The sequence below is a fragment of the Falco cherrug genome, chromosome Z (assembly GCF_023634085.1).
Source record: "Falco cherrug isolate bFalChe1 chromosome Z, bFalChe1.pri, whole genome shotgun sequence".
NCBI lineage: Eukaryota > Metazoa > Chordata > Aves > Falconiformes > Falconidae > Falco > Falco cherrug.
Window position 1 is genome coordinate 23,634,590 of NC_073720.1, and position 16,528 is coordinate 23,651,117.

At 44.1% G+C, this 16,528-nt stretch overlaps 1 protein-coding gene across 1 annotated transcript in view; it reads right to left on the reverse strand.

The window, feature by feature from the left end:
• ADAMTS6 (ADAM metallopeptidase with thrombospondin type 1 motif 6) overlaps nucleotides 1-2,583 on the reverse strand; it is a 158,764-nt gene extending 156,181 nt beyond the window's left edge. Inside the window, exon 1 of the mRNA XM_055699675.1 lies at nucleotides 2,036-2,583. The gene's annotated coding sequence lies outside the window, so the exon portion shown is untranslated. The remainder of the gene's footprint in view (nucleotides 1-2,035) is intronic.
• Between the last annotated feature and the right edge of the window lie 13,945 nt (nucleotides 2,584-16,528).

The window sequence follows — 16,528 nt, forward strand, 5'->3', positions numbered from 1 at the left end:
GGAGACGGCGACGCGGTCTCCCGGTAGCTGGCGAGGTGCCGAAACAACCTGACACCGCCGCGCCGGGTCACACGGCGCAGCCGGGGGTTACGCTGCGGGGCGGAACGGGGGGGTCGAGGGGCGCGACACGCGCCGAGCTCCGCGGCGGGCGGGAAACGGCCCCGCCGATTCCAACGGGCGGGGCGGCTGCTTCAGCACGCCCGCCCCGCCGGCGGCTCGGCCCCCGCGCGCGTGTGGAGCGGGGCACGGGCTCCCCCCGCCGCCGCGAGGTGCCCAGCGCCCTCCCCAGCCCGGGCGGGCGGCGGGGAGCGCCGCGCTGAGGCGCGGCCAGGGGCGGGCGGCCGCGCCGGCAGTACGAGTGGTTGCTAAGGAAATGGGGAGGGCGGGCGGGAGGGGACGGGGCGGGGGGGCGGGCATCAATCACACAAATTCAATTACAGGTATCGGGGCTGGCCGTAAAAAGCGTTGCAGGGCTTCAAAAGCCGGGGATTAGACGCCCGCACCCACCCCCCACCCCCCCCCCCGGGAGCTCCTCGGGGCAAACAGCGACGGGCAGACCGCGCCGGGAAGGGCTCGGTGAAAAGGAACGGGGGCCGCGGGGTGGCGGGGAGGGGGACACGTACAAAGGGAAAGGACGGATCCTTCCTTCCCAGGAATCAAGCAGAAACCGAGGCGTGAGGCACAGAACGGCTGCTGTGCGTGCCCCGAGGTACGGCGGGGCCAGCCGCCCCGCGGGGGGGGACACGGGGCTGCCGCTGCACGCACAGCCTTCCCCCGAGCCGCCTGCCCCACGGCGCCCCGCCGGCCCTGCCCGCGGGTCAGCTGTCACTGCGCTTCGCGGGGGGAGCCAGGAAGCAAACGCCCCCCCCCCCCCAAAAAAAAAGTCAACAGACTACAAAAATGCATGGCTACAAACACAACCCAACACGTATACACATGCATATTATATACACACGTCTGCACGCACAAAAAAAAAAATTAAAAGTACTAAAGCAAGCCGCAGTTCAGCAGACACGCATCACTCAAAATTCAGAAGGAAAAAGGAAGGGGGGGGGAAAAAACCCAACCCCAAACACACAACTCCCTGGAGAGGCTGAAGGGAAGAGTCTGGTTGCTGTGGTGGGGTTGATCCTAAAGTTAACTTTCAGCAGCCCATTTCCAGACAGCAGCGCTGAATCTATTTGGATAAAACGCGTGTGACCCAGACACTTGGCGTTTGGCCCAAACGCGTTGCACCGGCAGCCCAAATAAAAACAAGAGTCTGACTCTCCGTCTCTCTTCTCCGTTGAACAACAATGAAAGAAAACAGCGAAGACCAAATCTGCACACACATCGCCAGGGAGCGAGAGCCCACTTAACCTCCTCCCACCAAACAAAGTTCCTTTGAACCCCGGGCCGCTGCGGAGACAGACACACACCGATAAAGACGGCTCCGCGGGGTTAAGAGTCTGGCAAATCCCAAGCGGCTCGAAGTAAATCAAAACCACACGCTTCCATCTTCCTGACGAGCACGGCGAAAGCCCGACATCCCCGCCAGCATCGGGCTGCGGACGGCGGCCGCGCCGACCCTCCGAGCTCCGGCACAAAGTGTGCACTTGTCCGGCCGCGGCTGCGGACACGCCGGACACGGCACGGCCAGGCGCCGCGCTTCCCAGGCTGAGCAATCCAGAATCCCTGCGGGTTGTCCTTGGGGTCTGGGGGCTGCTTTGGCTTTCATCTGTTGTTTTGTTGTTGGTTTTTTGGTTTTGTTTCTGGTTTTACCCTCCCTCTACCAACGATTTAGTATTAAAATTATGAAAGATCTAAAGAAATTGCACCATTCGAGACCGTACTTCATATACCACTAGTCTTTTCGGCTGAAAACCCTCGCACCCCCTTCCCCCATCCTCAAAGGTTTCTCTCTGAAATCACTCCAAACCCACCTCGCCTAATGCAATATAAACCTCCCCCCGCTCCCCGAAGCCCTGCACGCACCATTATTCGGGACACAAGAAAAGCAAAAAGTTTTCATTGAATAGCGTGAAATCTTCCTTACCGTTCTCATCTTCAATTTCTGATATAAAGTAAGTTTCAAACAATAGAGATTGCACAGGACGCTTCTCGTATTCCTCTCTGCTTTTCCCTTCTGTGCAAGCAACCATCAGGGTTATATTCTCCAACAGAATAAAATTCTCTAGCCTTCCTAAAAGGGTTTTTTAGAAAGCGGGCTGGCTTGGCAGGAGGAAGGATGCCATCAATTCACCCAACCTATCACCCTGCACATTTTGTCTTTCCAACAAAAAAAAAAAGGGGGGGGAAGGAAGGAAGGAAAAGCAGGCTTATATTGGGGTGGGGGTGGATGCCCTCCTCTTGAGCAGCCTCCTCTGTGCAAAATACCATGTGAATATCATCTGAGTTGGGGGGGTAGAAGGGGGAGCGACAGACAGAGAGAAGGGGAGGAGAGGGGGGAGGGGGGAAGGGGGAAGGCAGGCAGAGCAGGAAGGACTCAAGAAAGTTTGGTTGAAGTAGCCCCAGACCTCCTCTCGCTGCCGGCCCCCGGCCAAGCCGAGCGCGGCGGCAGCAGGGAGCCTTGGCAGCCTCGCCCGGGGGACGGCGCGGGCCACGCTGACGTCAGCCTGCAGATGTGCCCCGGGCTGGCTGGGCGGCCGCGCATGCGCGCCGCGTCACGTGGCGGCGGGGGGGCAGGGGTACAGTCGGGGTAACGAGAAGGGGGGGGAGGCGGGGGAGGCCGCGCGCGCCTCGCGGCGGAAGGGGCGGAGGAGCGATGGGGTTAACGTCCCCACCGCAACCCTCGCCCGGTGCCGAGGGGTGAGGCGGGAGAGGCGCTGCCGGCGGGCAGCCCAGCCCGGCGGCAGGGAGGTGCCGGGACGGCTGTGCCGCCGCTGCCGCAGCCCCGGTGTGCGGGCGGGCGGGCGGGCGGCGCCGGGTAGGGATGCTGCCGGTGGGCGCTGGGCCCGGCAGCCCCTTCTCCCCCTCCCTTCGGCCGGGCCCGGCTCGCGTCCCATAACGGGCCTTGGTAAAAGGAAACTTGAAATCACGCCGTCCCGCTGAGGGGAGGCGGCGTCTGAGCCCGCGCAGCGAGCGGCGGCTGGGTGGCGGCCGCGGCCCGGCCCTCCGCGCAGCCCCCCGCCTGCCCCTCGGCTTGCGGCGGGGAGCCGGGCGGCCTGGGCAGGGGCGGGGGCCGCGGGGCCGCCCGCCGGCCGGGGCCGCGCCGCGCCATCGCCAGCTCCGTCTGGAGGCGGGAGGAAGGTGGCCATGGCAGAGGGCAGCGGCGGTCTGCGGGATCGCTTGTGTTCCGTGAAGCCAGCGGTGGCGGGCGGGGGGTGCTGGAATCCGAGCCTCGCTCTCCTAACCGCCAAGTTAATTTCCGATAGCCAAAAAAAGAGAAGAGGGGATGAAAAAAAAAAAAAGTTTCCTGAACCTAGGTTCCAAGATTTCGAGCTTTTGCTAACAGTATTTCCCAAATGGTGCGGGTACGTGCTCTTCTCCCGAGCCGGAGGCAGTAGCAGTAAGTGTAATTCTTCTGGTGAATCTGTAATAGCTGCCTGGTCCGTGAGGTGACTCGAGAGGCTGAGGAGTACAGCTACTCCGGGATTTCTCCGAGGAGCCAAGGAACAGGATCAGCCCGCATAGTAACCCTGGTGGTCCCTAAGGGCTGGTGGCTATGTGCCCGCGAGGTGGGGGGGGTGAGACCCGTGGCTGGCATTCGCCGTTGTCAATAAACGCTGCACGCTTGCCTGTGTGCAGCTTATTTGCAGAGACATTTACATTTTTTTTCTAATGCTAATAACGTGTCCTTATGTGGTTGGCAGGGGTGAATCCCACTGAAAGATCAGTAGTGGTTATGTTGAGTTTTTAGGAAAGGCAGCTTATCTGAGATGAGCACAAGAAGGAAAGATGACATGCCAAAAGTCTGTGTGCTTAGGAATAAGTTATCTGGTGGGTGGAGTAGGGCAGCAGGCAGATCTGAATGTGGGTCACAAGTCCCAGAAATTAAGTAAGATACAGGGCAGTGCCATCGTGGAATTAAAGTCTCCATGTAAGCATGTGACATTGCTTTTAACAGTAGCTCTAGCAAAATAAGCACAACCCCCTACAACAGTAGTCCTGTTGGTCATCGTTCATACAGAAACGTCGCACTACATACAATAAACGCTTGCTTTTGGGATCCTTCTACAGCCATTGGGCAAATTTCATGTTACAGCGTTTCGCGAGCAGCTGAGCGGATCAGCGCGTTGAAAACCGGAGCTGTGAAATCGATGCTTCTTAGGAATACGGGCATTCGGAGGGAGAAACGCTTTACTCTGGAAGGGAGTCCTCAACCTGCTCCGTCCCGGTGAATTGCTCATACCGAGGGCGCCATCCTGCGTCCGCGAGCGGGGCGGGAGCGCGGGGGACACCCTGCCCCGCCACCCGCGGGCAGCCGGCGTGGCCCTCCCGTCCTCTGCCGCATCCTGTACGTGCGCGGGTATCTGCTGCTTTGGTGGGTATGTCTGCTTATTTAAAACGGGTATTTCTAATGTTGAGATGAGCGGGTTTTGTTAACAGTCCAAAGTTCCCGCTTCAGCAGCAAATTGTAAGATGGTCACATGGATAAACCACGCTCACCAAGCAAGTTCTGCGGCAGATGCAGCCAGGTGTACCTTGGCTGCATCACCCATCTCCATGAACAGGCATTGTGACAGGTTCTGCTCAACCTTTTCTGCAGACTCGGTATATATGGAGGACTGGGAGACTACCATTTTGAAAGGACAGATTTGTAAAGAGAGAGGTTTTTCCCCGTTCTGCATCAGGGCCAAAAATAACCTTTTGAACAGACACACGTATCACAGCTGATTGCCTCATGCTTATGGTATCCTCATGGGATTTGGGAGACCTGCCTTCAAATCAGATCCTGCCTGAATCAGACTTGGGAATGCTTACGTTGCTGTCTGACAGCTAGGCTGGCGACTATTTTGGTGTGGAAGACTGGCCTCTCCGTGGCTGGAGCTGCTCCGCTGTGTATAACTGATTAAATACTCATCAAGCTAAAAAGACAGACAGCTTATCACTGTCTGGTTAGGGCCCTCACATTAGTTCAATTCCCTGCTCTAAATCATGCAAAGCAAAGCAGAGATAGATGGGCTCTGCAAAACCCAGCTGCTTGCTCAGACCAGCAAGTTATTCAGCCCCTGTCCCAGCCAACTACATTTTCTTGCCTATACCAGCTGGTGTATATGTAACAGTCAAAACTGGTCTATTACCAGGAAAAGCTTTGACTTCTGTTAAAAAAAAGTCTGACCATCTGTGATTAGAATTTCTGACAGAATCCCCAATGCAGTTTGACTTACCTGTCTTGCTTTATTGCATAAAATCATTTTTCAGAGTGAACCACACCCAGATAAAAATGGTGAGCTTATCAGATTACTTTTATTTTTGTTTCATCATCCCAAATAATATCTATATACATTTTTTATGAACTGCAACCTTTTAGAAAAGAAACTTGCACAGAAAGTAGTATGCAGATTCTTAGCATAATTCTTTCTTTGCTGCAAATAGAAGTCTTTCTAGCTGCGATAGGAATAGGAATTCTACTGTGAATTCTAATAAAAATCATAAAGCATTTCGGCAACCCTGTCTCAGAGGCGCTGGACAAGATTACACATTTATCGAGTGCAGAGCATATTACTCCATGTCTTAACCAATTTGTTAGTCTTTGCTGACCATGGAAGTAGTTAGCTAAAGCACTCTTGACTTTACTTTAGGCCTTTGAACCCTTTAGTATGCCAGTCAACAACTGACTAAGATTGGCAAGCACACTTTTTTTGAGTAAATCTTTGTATTAAAACTTCAGTTTAGCATTGCTAGATGGTATTCAGAGGTATTTGCGGTTGATTCCAGGAATCTTAATTTTAACTGAAATATAGAAGAGGAAGCTACGAGTTTTTGGTGAACAGTGCATTTCTGTAAGATAAGATTCTTGTTTCCTGTACATTTGGATAGACATGCTTGGAATTATGTTTTTTCCCAAGATATATTTCACCTGGTCATTGAAGACCTAAGGATAATAACCTGTCATGTTTAGAAATACCACAGCAGTGTTTGGGGAGAGAATAATATTAAAAAAAAATAAAATTATGTTATAAATAAACTTGCTAAAATACTTTGGTTGACCATATAGTTGAAAAAAATACTGTATCTTAACCTTGCATTTATATGTGCTACAGGTTTTCTGTACTTTATCTGTGCTTATAGGGAGAAAAGCTCTTGATGTGCGTGAGGGCTTCATTTTTAGTCCCCCGAACTGAAAGATTCTAGGGATGCTTGAAGGTAATGGTACTTTTGAGATCCAGTTCTTCCACTGATGTTTCCTTGTAAATAGCCTGAATTCAGATTGTTTACAAATCTCATCTCCCCCTTGCAGGAAGAGATCTAAAAACATCTCTAGAAATGACCCTGGGCCATGCCTTCAGCGTAATACCAACCACTTGCCATCAGAAGTAGAAACTATCGTGCCTGGCACATTGTATTTCAGAGAGAGAATGCATATCAAAGTGTACTTTCAGTTGGTAAATGCACCCCTTTTGAGTTGAGCTATCCTTGATGGCTCTTTAAAACAAAATTCACAGCCACACATTTGGATCCAAGTATGGCTTTGAGGCTACTTCTGCCCACTAATGGCTTCATTTAAATACAAAGAGCCTTACCAAAGGCAGGATGACAGACCATCCTTTCCTAGGGTGCTCCTGGAAAGCATCTCTGTGTGTTGTGCTGATTGTGGGGCTTAGCATCATCCAAGCCTTCTTGTTTCTGCAAGAACCTGTGAACCTGGCCAACCTGATTATTTTAGTAAAATATTTGGAAATAAAACTGGGAAACTTCATGTCAGTTTGGCATCCTTCATCATGTCCTGGCCAGTTTCCTCCCTGGTGGAACACAGATGCAGCAGGGCAGAGAGAAGACCACAGAGTATGTGGTGAGAGGAACACTCAGAGCTTGCTCAAAACTTGGGAGGGGTGAACAGTGGGAGGACTAAGATCAAGTATTTCTCCAGAAAACTTGAGATGATAAATCTCAAACTGCTTAGAGAATCTTTATAGCAGAATGGATGCTGGCCATACATTTTGCCAGTGAGTAAGATGGAACTGATCCTATCCTCACCACAATTAAAGTAGAAGGTATAGAAAGAACAATACAGTTCTGCACAAGAACAGGAATAGTAGTAAGTGATAGACATCAGAAAGAAGATCAGGTCAGTAAGCAAAGCAGCTTCTTTAAAGGGAGCATTTTACAGCTATATGTTATAGTTTTTCTGTGTATTTTTGTTTCGTTATTTTCCTATTTCCAGAGAAAGTTGTTTGTAACATCTGAACAATTTGTGAGACTTATGGATGGAGAACAAAGCTCAGAAAAATTGTACAATATGTGGAAAATGTGTATGGAAAATCTCTATGGAAAAAATTGGCAAATGGTATTCCTCAAAGATTAGTGTATGCAGAAACATATTAAAAGCTATGCAGAAAATCCTAGAGAATACATAAGATTTCAGTTATTTTGATTTTAGAATGAAAAAGCTGGAATTAACTCACAAGAAGACTTGGCTATTACCATGCAAAGCACTGCAGCATTTTGCAGTCTGGTATGCAGCTCTAGGAATGCCACTCCCAATGCAGAATCAGGGACCTCAGTCTCGGGTGCCTGAGTGACTTGTTTAGTTTCTGCATTGAAGGAGAATTACGGTAGTCATACTGATGAGCATCACAGACTGCTCATTTAGCATCTGCTGAACTATGTGGTGATTCCCCTTTTCTTGGTATGCTTTATATAAAAGCATGAACACACTAGTGTCAGAGATTGTAAAATTGGATCATGACATGAGCACAGATTTATTTTGAATGGAAAGAATTGGGCTTTCCATATTCCTGGACGGTATAGCTGGAAAAGATTTATTAAAGACTGTAGAGCATACGGTGCATACTGCTTTGGACACAGATTACAACTTTGTCTAATTTAGATGGGTTTATGGCATTTTTTCTACTATGGTGTCGTGCAGCAGTTTATAAATGAAACTATCTAATAAAAGCTGTTAAGCCAATGGTTTGGAGAAGAATTGAAAAAACACAAAAAAACCAATGCACACCTCTCCCCTTGTGACTTTTGGGTATCCTTCAAAAATGCAAAGACTTTTGTGAATGCAGTAAGGTTTTATGTGAATGTGGACAATAAATGCATTTCTTTCCTCTTATCTCACAAGTAACTTCCTTGTTCATTTTCTTACAGGATTATCAGAGCAGTAAGAGTTCCTTGTTTAGGGAAGGCAGTGTTTTGCTTTGAAGGGCTTTATTAAGTCCCCTTTAAAAAGTCCAGCATTTCCATTTTCCAACTTATCTAGGATTGGCTGATTCTGCATGAAGATGGTTTGTGTAGCAGTATGGGCTCTGGCCCTCATATATGTCCCTAACCTGGAACTGGTCAGACACTGGAGACTGGAGAGTGGAAAGGGGAACTGTCATATATGCTTGCCCTGTTCTTTGCCCAGGTAACCCGTTATCCCTTGTAGCCACTGTTGGAGAAAAAATCCAGGGCCAGGTGAATGTTTTGGTATGACTCAGCAGCTGTTTTTATGTTAAGAGCAGTCTTCAACTTGTTCAGTACAAACTGTAAATGACTTAACTTAAAAGTACTTCCCACTAATTGCCACTGTAATCCACTGGCATTCACAGGCATCCATGAGAGTCCACTGCACTGTTGGATTTCACACTGGGGCAGCTCAGGAATGTATTTAGCTGCTTGGCTATAAAACCAGTGATCTCCCATGAAAGAACACTAATAAAAAGTCCCAAAAGACTCGTTACTGTTCCCCTAGTAATGACCATGTCAAGTAAACCTCTCAAAGCCCTCTGTCACTTGCACAAGGCCTGGGAGCAAGAGCAAACACCATGAAGGCTGAAATATATATAACCCTTTCATAGGACTTAGTCCTAGGAATCTTTTATTATTCCACTAAATATGCTTGAAATACGTTGTCTTGCATGTTTTTTTGTTTATCTGTTAAAAGGGTACTTTTATCATCTAAAGATAAAGCTAAAACAAAAGACTGTCAATAAAAGATGAAAGGTCACAGCATGAGTTTTCCATCATCAAAACGTCTTTTTCATATTTTGCTGAAAACTCAGCTGTGCATTAAAATCACAAACAACTTTTTGTCTCTAGGAAGTCAAGAGATTGCGTTTCTTAGTTACAGGCCTATATTCTGGGCACAATCTGTGAACTGAAATATGAACTGCATTTAGTGTATTTCTGTTCCTGCTATAGCCATTAAAAGGATAAGATTCAATTTTTCTCAAAAACTTCTCAGGGTCCTTAACATTATAGTTCAACAGACTTGTACAGTATATGCTATCAGTTTTGCATTCTAAAATGAAATAACCATAAATCCATGCAGGGATATGGAGGTAAAGGTGTGGGGCAGTTCACGGATGTTTGAGGGCAAAGGAGGAGGGAAAAGCAATTTGTTCCTGTGTTTGTACTTACATGATGAGCCAAGATCAAAAGAGGCCTCATGCTCCATGTGGTCATCACTGGAAACTCTGATATGGATTCAGGCTGATTCTAGCAGCAACCTTCTGAGCTTATGAAAGACTAACTTCTCCTAACTTCAGATTTGTTTCGGGTTTTGGTTTGTGTTTTTTGTTTTTTGTTTTTTGTTTGGGTTTTGGTTGTTTTTTGGTTTTTTTAATGCTCTCTGTGTTCTCACCATGTCTCAAACTCAATTAGTGGTAATAACTTCTATGGATTATTTTTGTAAATTTTGTAATTAATAGTATATCAAGAGATTCATCAGCCAAAATAACATTTCTCAAAGCAAATGGAGTAACAGCTAAAGAAATATACAGGCTTGCAGAAAATGCTGGACACATTTTTAGCTCACTGCATCCACAGTTGCCGCCATTTGTAAATCTACACAATTTAATCCACAGATTAAGTTATCTGGCAATAAATACAGTAAGCTCCTATATAAATTATTGCATGAACAGTTTCCTGCATAGATTTAATTATAAACGTAACACAACTCTTCCAGTACTGGCAGTCTGTATAAAGTTTGGCTAACAGTTAGTAGCTACAGCCATCTTAATTTAACACTGTATTTACAAGGCCAGTCAAGTACACACACAAAGAGTACGAACACAGATGAGATATCCCACCTGCAAGTGTATATCTACAGTTAATTTTTTCTGTTGTCTTTAGAAGAAGGTCTTAAAGGTTTGCCTGTTTCCTGAGCCAGTTAATGCTCATCCTGAGTAGTGCAGAAGCTGCAAGTTTAGTTTTGCATTTTAACAGATATGGTTGGTATTTGCTAATATATCAAACGGAACTACAAGGGACCTAGGTGTAATTAAGCATTAATTACTTCATCATTCAAGGATCTGCATTACTCAAATGGTTTAAATTTGTGCAACACCACACCTGCAGTTCAGTTGGTACAAATTTTGAATCAGGCTGAAGTACATTTTAGTAACTATAAAAATGAGGTATTTTACAGCTACTTCCACCACTGCAAGATGGCTTACTTCCCTAGCATAGGGTCATACTTCTGAAGTATCTTAATTTTATGCATCACCTGTGGCTATAGCCTGTCATTTCTATTTAAAGTCCAGACATGGACTATTTTTATTTCTCTTTTTTGAGGCAATGCTCCATGGCCATTCTTCTCTATCCCCAGATACAATGTCTGATTTTCAGAGGTGAGAAACAGAACTGGGATTCTTTCTGAATAGGCTGGGGGTGGGTGCAGTGTAACCTTTGCTCTTGTTCTGCCCCAGATTCTTGGCTTTGCACATGAATGGGTATCTTCTATTGGGGTCTTTTTTCTGGGGGATGAAACAAATTAACTGCAAAAGAGTACCAGGGAATTCACTTTGTGCACTATCTCTTCAAAGGGTTTTTTTGAGACTCCATGGAAAAAAGCAGTTCAGAGCTTGAAATGCCTGGTACAAAACTTTCAGAATAGGCAGGGCATTCCAGCATTCCTCACGCACTGCTCTACGGTAAAACTGCACACAAATCTCTTACCAGCTACATGGTTTCTTACCCAAGATGGAGTGCAAAATACATCACAGTTATTCTTCTGTCCAGTCTGTCTTCAAATCCAACTACCATTTGAAGATAAAAAGTTTTATGCCTGTTTAATTGCTGCTAACTACAGACAGAGACTTGGTGCATCTTTTTTTTCTTTTAAGTTCAAAAATTTGGGGAATTTGATGAAATACAATGTGCAGAAAAGGATTTTTTCATCTTGAGAACAGAACTCTGGGTGACAAAATGCCCACACTCTCTATAAAGTATGATTAGCTATTGCAACTGTTTTTCTCCAAAAAACCTCATTGTGCTTGTGCTATTGAACATGACATACATCCTAGTAAATGTACCTGGGTGAACGTGTTGCTACTGAAGTGTCTTCTGCCCCTTGCTAACACTTAGGCTTTTAAGCATCTCAGAAGTTCTTCCAGTTGTTTCATGTATGGATTTTATGTGGCTCACAGGAATGAATCTTGTATGACTTAATTTGAAAAAGCTGTAGAGAAAGTTGAACATCGCTACTTTTTGTGTTTTCTCAGTTAAGAAACACTTAAGTATGTAATATACCCTTACGGCATCCCATAGTGTTTTCAGGTGAGACAGCGGCACTATGATCAACAGTAGTGAATGCTGTGCTTTGTCCACAGACAAGAACTGACGTCAGCAGTGGGTCAACAATATATTGGGGCTATCCTAATTCTGTCTCCCTGTCTGATCCTGTCCATGGAGAAAGTGAATTTCGCCCCTGACCTCTGAAATGCATTAGGAATGTTAATGGTAAGTGTGTGCAATGTTAATGGTAAGTGTGTGCAATCGAGTGGTCATTACCTCTTAACTTACTAAAGAACTTCTCACAAATAATAAACAGTTTACTGTGTATTAGTTGGCAAGGTCACACCAGCTTTGTGACTTCAATACGTACTAAAGCACTGAAATTATTTTATTCAGGTCTATTTATATAGACTTAAATATAGATTGGTTTCATAAAACAATATCTATGTATAAATGTAAAATGTGCATATGCTGGCATTGGGAGGGAGGGCAGGGCTACGATTTAAATTGATTATTTATAATTTCCATAAAGTAAAGCTTTGTGATTAAAAAAAGCAAACCAATCTTTTCTTGTGGTTAGAGTACTGTGTTTAAACTCAGATTTCTAGCTTTCCTCATCTTTGTTTTTGAATAAGCATTTTCTGAAACATTCAGATGGTTTGATAGTAGTGAACTTATAAGCACTGTAGATTTGCTATTAAGAAGTTCTTACAGCTGAGAGTGGGGAAAGAGTTCTCCTATTGCTGATTATCTGGTTTATATTCAACTTTTCAGGCAGGTGTGCAGGCCCTGCAGCAAGTAGTTCTGCTTTTGAGGTTGAATAAAAGTAGTTTAGATTATCCAGATGACTTTTGCTAAAGACAAGCAAATTTAACTTGCACTAATTAACTGTATAGTTAGGAGGTAATTTGCATGATTAAAAACCATTGCTTTTTACCCTTTGGGAAAAAATAAAATTAAAAGGAATTCCCCTTCTAAAATACAGTTTGTTTTGGATATACTTCTTATCCATCTTTCTTCCTGTTACTTTACTAAAATAAACACACTTAACTGTTTTTTCATAATACTGGTAACAAGATCAGAATCTCCCTACAAATATTACAGCTCTGTCAGGGTATGTAATTTGTATTTCCCAACTTCACACTTGGTCATCAGGCAATTGTCCCACATCAGGCAGCATAATACTTTAAACCTCTGAGCTATAGAGTCGTAGACTGGCCAGCTGGAAGCAAAATAGGTTTCCCCTTACCCATTGCCAATGTGCTGGACTCAACCAATTCCCTGAAGAAAAATGACTATATACTTGGCACACAGCAGCTGCTAAATTTAAATTCCTCCCGCCTCTATATACTAAGCTTTCTATCTGGTTCAGTGTTAACTCCTATGATTTGGCCAGCTTGGATTCAGAAAGGGATCTTAGCCACCAGTAAATTTACTGAAAACGATGCTTTGCTTTCTTTTCCTTCATAGTACTAGAGATGGAAAAAGTGGCAGATACAGCCAACCTAACCTGCCACCAACAATCATTTTGGCTGTATTACCTGTGCCAGTCCACATCCGATTACACTGCTTCATTTCTCTCAGGAATTACTGTCGCCTGCAGCAATGTGCATGCTTAACCAGCAAATGTGAATTGAATGCAGATTTTCTAGCAAGGAAGAAGAAAATAGTCTGCATAGCCACTTTCACTTAATAAAAGCAAGTTTTAGTTAGGGTTCTCAACTGTTCCTGGGACTATGTAAGGTTCATCCAACATCATATGGAAGCATCATTGTATCCTTCTCTTGTGAACATTTAAAAGAAGTGCCACTAACATGAACAACTGTTGGCTCTGTGACTCATCAGACATTTATTTAACCCACATGTTTATGAATTCTCTGATGTCCATTTGTTCTAGAGAAAACTTAATTGCAGAATTAGTATCTTTATCTCAAATTGGATTATGTTATAAACTAGCCATGTGTGTTGTAAGACTGATGGATACCAAGTAGGAGGTAAGTATCAACAACTTTGGCTTAAGACATTAGGACTAAAATGCAAGTATTATAAAAGCAGAAGCATGAATCTCCAATTTTGTAAACAATGAACTCAAGGTAATTTTGTTTGGTTTCAATAAAATAGGATTGGCTTCTTTATTTTTACAATTCTAATTTTGACATGAAGGACTCTTACAACTGTCTCCAGTTTCCATTATTCCTACAAACCCTTTTTATGTTGAAGCAAGATGGAATGACCCATTAAAACATCTTATAGACAACCTTGGTATGTGTACTAACATTGAGATTAATGTGTACTAACTTGACAGAAAAAGAAAATTATTGTCAGATGTTCAGAATCCTTATGCATATCCCTGAAATAGAATAGAAAGAGATTTTTCCATTGTGTTTTCAGACCGAAAACTTTGGGATTTTTTTTCTGTTTGACATTCATATTCTAATGTCTATGCAATATTAAGTCACAGTCAGTATTACTCACATGTTTTCTTGAATAAAATAATGGTTTAACAGAAAGAAATCTTTACCCAAACGAATGCTTTTCAGGTTGCATTGCCTCCACTGCTGTTTCATTCCTCTCCAATACACCATTTGTATTTGGGGCCATAAAGACTCCTCAAACTTGGGCTTATCCACCTGTGATCAATTCTCTGGGTTTACATCCACCTGTGATTAGTCGCTTACAATGGTCACAGTTTTCATCTCCTTTCTCTGGAGACAGGATATAGAGACAGGATAAGAATAGTGATGGTGAAGTTGAGAAGGAAGTGGTTTACCTGATTAAAAAGAAAATCATGAATCTTCCCATTTAACAACGAGACAAAATACAATCTTCTGTTAAACAGTACATCCAGAGCACTTAGCTGACATCTGAGAGACTCAGTTTCCTGACCTTGCTTCAAATAAGTCAATATTCTTTAAAGTAAGTGGAACTGATCTAACATAAGACTGGGGAGACATCTATGCCTGACTGGCAAATTGGTTTGCTGTCCTGGCATTCAGTAACACAAATCAGGGTTCTCACTTTTGCTTTGCTCTAAGGTTTTAACACATCCTGTCTATGAGCCCTTATTAATAGATGGGTGGTGGTGGTGGCTTTCTTGCTCTCCACCCCCCCACCCCCAACCCCCTCCTTTGTAGAGCAGACAAACCTTTCCCTGAAAAGAATACAACAAACTATAGTCTATGGCCTGGATTTTAAGTTCCATAAAATTGTAAAAGGGAAAGGAAAAAAAAAAAAAAAAAAAAAAAAAAGAGGTCCTTATTGGTTCCACCTACAATGCAGTATAACTGTTACAAGGATAGGAAAAAAAGGCCAAAAAATGGCACACCTCACATTGAAAGATTTCCAACTATTCCTTCAGCACATTAACAGAAACTTGTTCTAAATTCAACTTTTTGAAAAGTCGCTCTTTTCCACAATTTTCTTACTCTTTATAAAGCTTAAGAGAGGGAGTACTATTTGGACTATGCTGCTACAAATTGATCTTCCAGGACTGAAGAATGTCAGCATCAGCAACAAAGCAAAAACCTTTAGGTTTCTGCAAAGAAAAGATGCTCCCTTTCAAACTCTTAACTAATAACAGTCTTTATAAAATAAGTAAGGACAGATAACAGTAAAAAATAAACAGCAAATAGAAATGTAGTACCTAGCATGTGCCTGATACACAGTTTTCCTGGTATACAAAGTGTAATGGGAGATCTTGACATTCAACATGATTAAAAATTCGGTCAGTTAGGCTGGAGACTAAATACAGAGCTAAGTGTGCTGTTTATAGTTGCTGTTTGTCAACCTCTTCCAACAAAAATTTATTTGGTTTTGTGATTGCAATTCCTTTTTCCACCTTCCCAGTTCTGTGTATGGAAGAGTTTGCCTCATACCAAAATCTATTGTTGAGAAAATTATGTCCTTTGCTAATGGAAATAAATTCTTGTATTCTGGGAACAAAGAACTGTGAGGCCAAATAAAAGCTATGACCTGGATCCCTATGGCCTGTTTGCACAATCTTTTTTTAAAATAGTCTCACTTACCAGTGGCTTGGCATCAAGCAGTAAGCTAGTAGGAAGGAAAGCATAACATTCTGAAGTGACCTTTAAAAGAAGTCCACAGCTTTCTTCTGTGGGAATAATTTTTGTAGTATTTTAGCATTTTCCAGCTGGGCCTGGCACACAGGTTCATGTAGAACAGTTTCAGACTTTCCCCATAAGCTCCAGATTCCTGTCGTTGTGTAGGTACACGATTACCAGGGTCAGTTGTCCCTCATCTTTTTTCCATATTGATATAGGAACTCAAGGCAGATTTTCTGTGTATTACTAAACATCTTCTGGTCTATCAGTTTCATATGCTAATCTTCTGACAAATGTTCCGGTGAAGATGGCAGAGGGACAGCTGAATGATGCACAGATCTAACTAAACCATCAGCATCTCATCTCCATCCACAGCTGCTCTTTGTCACTTTGTCCTTTGTGTACCCATGACAGAAAATTTTATATTTGTGCTCACAACTTGCTTCTCTGGAGTCAGTGCCAAGTGGCAGATGAATAGCCATAAGAATTACCTCCCCAGGAAATAACGGTGTGGTGTCTGGATCAAAAAATTTACAGACTTTGTAGCTGCATGGAATGCAACTGGTTTTGCTTCCATAAGGAAACTTAGCAGGTCCTCTGGGTTTCCCGGAAGCTGTGGGTGGAAGGGGGATGCATCTGCCCTTCTCTGAATTACAATTTTTTTCTTTTTTAATATCTAGCTGCCATATAGAGTATCAATAAAGCATTGTGATGATTACCTACTGCTTAAGTTTACTTGAAACGCGGTGTTAATGAATAAAGACATTTTGAACACTATTACTGTTGTCAAATAGTAATTAAGTAAATTAAGCAACAGAATTCCTTAACCATGCAAAAGTCATGCATAAGTCTTTGAA